Here is a 3,450-nt window from a genome sequence, read left to right as displayed (position 1 = left end):
GAGCAGGGTTTGTTATTTATCGTCAGCTCCCCATAGGAGACAGCTTGCTGGAGGAAGGCCAGAGTAGTAAAGGTAAGTAAGAAGCAATTTTTACCCACAGGTTGAAGAGTCTCCAAGCACTGAGGTCCAAGTTTATTGTAGAAGGTCCGAGCGACGTCCAGGAATCCGGCGTCGACTTCAAGCCGGACAGTCCGTTTTTTTACCTCTGCAGCCATTAAGGCTGTGGAGAGGTCGTCAGTTGAAGGTAAGTCCCAAGAAGGAACGGCGTCAAAAGGTAATGGCAGGAGTCAGCCAAGTCAGGATACGGCGTAGTGACCAGGAACAGCAGCGACAGGTAAGTCTCAGCAGGACCGCGACCAGGAACAGCAGCGGAATCAGGAACAGCAGAGAAACCGGAAACAGCAGCGGCAGCTTCAGAAGCAGGAACAGGAACAGGAACGTCAGGATACCGGCAGGTAAGTCAGCATCGCAGGAACTAGCTGTATAGCTGGAAAACTCGCTTAACGGCCTTTCGGCCAAGATTTCAGCGAAATAGCTGGGAACAGATACTGAATTTGTTTATTAAAAATCAAATTTGGTACAGTACCCTGTCGGATAATTTCCTGTTTTTTTAAATTAGTTTAAATTAAAAACAGGTCAATAAAATAGTTACAACAAATAAAAAGTAAAAAACTAATTAATTCATAGAAGTAAAATCGAGGTTAAGTTTAAAATTACTAAAAACTTTAACGCGAAGATTTTCCTTTTTTGGCTTCTTTGGTGGGAGTGGTACTGCGTGGGCGCTTTTGGTAGTTGTTTAGTTCTAATTTAATTTCTTCAAGGTATTCGGTCATGGACCAGTTAACAACACCGTTCTGGCCATAGGGTTCATTCCTGACGCGTTCGCAAAGCATCTGTAGTTCTTTTTTATTTAAATTCGTTAGAGGCGGTTTCGTTCCCGGTATCCAGGTCATAGGATCATATGGAAGTCTGGCTGTTGCGGTGAGTTCTTTTGATGTGGTATCGGAGTCGGAGTTGTTCTTTTTTGGTTCGCTGCTTGTTGATTCAGAATTATTTTCAGGTTTATCGGGTTTTGGTGCTGTTTTCAAGGCATCGGAATATTGGCTGGTTTTGACTGGAGGATCTACGGTCTTTGGAGAGGGTGTTGCCAGGAAAAAACTGCTGTCAGAGGTTTTGGAGTCGTTTGATTGGGTAAGTATTTCAGGTGAGCGTGATGGTTTTTCTTTCAGGTCTTCTTCTCGAGTGGTGGCGTTGGTAAGTATAGGTGTTGAACTTCTGTGGTTTTCAGGGTCTTGGGATAAGTCGTCTCCGGTTTTTGTCATTTCGGCCATCTGGTTTCTCTTTTTTCCGCAGGCGGAGGCCACGTGCCCCTCCTGGTCACAAAAAAAGCACTTTTTTGCAACCCCGGTATAATATACCAGGGCCCTGCTCCTTCCAAAATAAAGTACATTAGGTATCGTTTTGTGCATTTTGATTTTTACCGATCTGTCTCCGTTTTTAATTCCTTTTAAATCCTTGTATTCGTCTAGGCGGTGCGTCTTAATGTCGCCGTATTGTCGCAGGGTCGTCAAGATTGAATCCCATTGAATCCATGAGGGAAGTTGCTTAATGGTGAGCCAGACACCGTCATCTTCGACGTTGGTGATTTTACACGTTGAGTTATTAACCGTTATTTCTCCGTAGGAGACAGCTTGCTGCAGATATGCTAGAGTCGTAAAGGTGAGTAAAAAGGTGTCCTTGCCAACAGATTGAAGAGTGTCAATGCTGTCCGGTCCGAGTTTCCCGTGGAAGGTTCGAGCAACTTCCACGTAGCCAGCGTCGACGTCAAGTCGGGCGGTCCGCTTCTTCACCTCTGCAGCCATGATGGCTTTAGAGGGGTCGTCAGGTAAAGGCAAGTCCCAGAAAGGAACAGCGTCAGGTAGTAATGGCTGGAATCGGCCAAGTCAGGATACAGCGTGGAGACCCGGAACAGCAGCGACAGGTAAGTAGCAGCAGAACCAGGACCAGGTACAGCAGCGGATTCAGGAACAGCAACGGGGCCGGAAACAGCAGCGGCGACTTAAAGAGCAGGAACAGAGACGTCAGGATACCGGCAGGTAAGTCCGCATCACAGGAACTAGCTGTAGAGCTTGGATACTCGCTTAACGGCCTTTCGGCCAAGATTTCAGCGAAATAGCTGGGAACAGATACTACACTTTGATCTTAGCCAAAAGGCCGAGATGCGATAACCGGCAAAGGGGGCTTTGGTGGTTGAAAAAGAAAAAGAGTGAGATTGAGTATTCATATATTTCATAATTATGTTTAAGCATATTGCTCGTGGCTGGAGGTGACAGCGTGTATAACCATCACGTCTGACCAAAGAAGGCAACTTCTTGATTTCAAACAAAAAGATCGACGGCCATCGAGCGTTTTCAGCCGTCAACGGTAATATCACGCGGAATACATTGGTTCTCGACCCATCAACGACGGTAAGCCGCGTCGAGTGGGGTCATTTCTTGGGAGGGAGACCACCGGGGAACACGGCGTACCGGTGGCTGCTCTCTTCCTTTCTCCCTCTTTTTTTTTCATTAACGGGATATTTGAGTCTTTTTAATAAAATTTGTGTATTTTTAAATATTTTCTTTTACGCTGTTTCTAACTAGTTCGCCAAGGCGATAATTTATCTTCGGTTTTCTCTGGGTCTTTTTTTTAATAAGTGGCAACATGGAACCGTGCTTAATCGATAATTAGAAAAAGTAAAATCTTGATCATACGGAGTTTCCTCCTGCACACTTACCAGAACAGCTGTAGAGAAGTGTCATGAGATATGGCACTACGAATGGACCGTGGTTGCCGCGTAGTACGCGCCCCGGCATCAGCAACACAAAAACTCGTTTTTTCCAAACCATTCCGCTTTTAACAGTCCCCTATTTCTACAGCGATAGTACCGCAATCCTCGCTAGGTAACTCGATGTAAATAACTTATATGGTGTCCGTTTTGAGAACGGAATTACCATGGTTTGGGAGGGGGTATTTTTTTAAAGGGGAAGACGTGTTGCCAACGCGAATGTCGAAAAGCGGCCGGCTGTGAACTCCTAATCATGTCTCCTGTTAATAACGAAAGTGGCTTAAAAAATCAAACCGTTGGTAACGTACGACAATTAAGGTAAAAAATTACAAAACAAATCCGTCCGAATCTTCAAAATGATCTACTAGCCAATGACGTTAGGAATATATAATATATATATATATATATATATATATATGGTTTTGATTTTAGCGAGGTGGGCCGATCCTGGAAGAACTGCAATACCAGGCCAACCCGTGGCGGAGGTGGAGCAAGCTCCGACCTCTCCGCCGCCGTAAAAAAATAAGTTTAATATCTTGGGCCCCGATGGGACCCGTATCAGATATTAAGCTGATAAGAACAGATACTTAAATTTGTTTATTTGAAAACATAGTCAAAATTAC

At 44.7% G+C, this 3,450-nt stretch overlaps 1 non-coding gene and 1 pseudogene across 1 annotated transcript; both read right to left on the bottom strand.

The window, feature by feature from the left end:
* Positions 1–2,123: 2,123 nt before the first annotated feature.
* LOC149930943 (U2 spliceosomal RNA) lies at positions 2,124–2,226 on the bottom strand (annotated as a pseudogene).
* A 1,032-nt stretch (positions 2,227–3,258) lies between these two features.
* On the bottom strand, positions 3,259–3,450 carry LOC149930942 (U2 spliceosomal RNA). The gene has a single exon (XR_016476538.1). It is a non-coding gene; the product is annotated as a U2 spliceosomal RNA (small nuclear RNA).

This window comes from Leiobunum rupestre, chromosome 9, assembly GCF_980474605.1.
Source record: "Leiobunum rupestre chromosome 9, qqLeiRupe1.1.hap1, whole genome shotgun sequence".
NCBI classification, from domain to species: Eukaryota; Metazoa; Arthropoda; class Arachnida; order Opiliones; family Sclerosomatidae; genus Leiobunum; species Leiobunum rupestre.
This window is presented reverse-complemented; position numbering and strand designations above follow the sequence as displayed.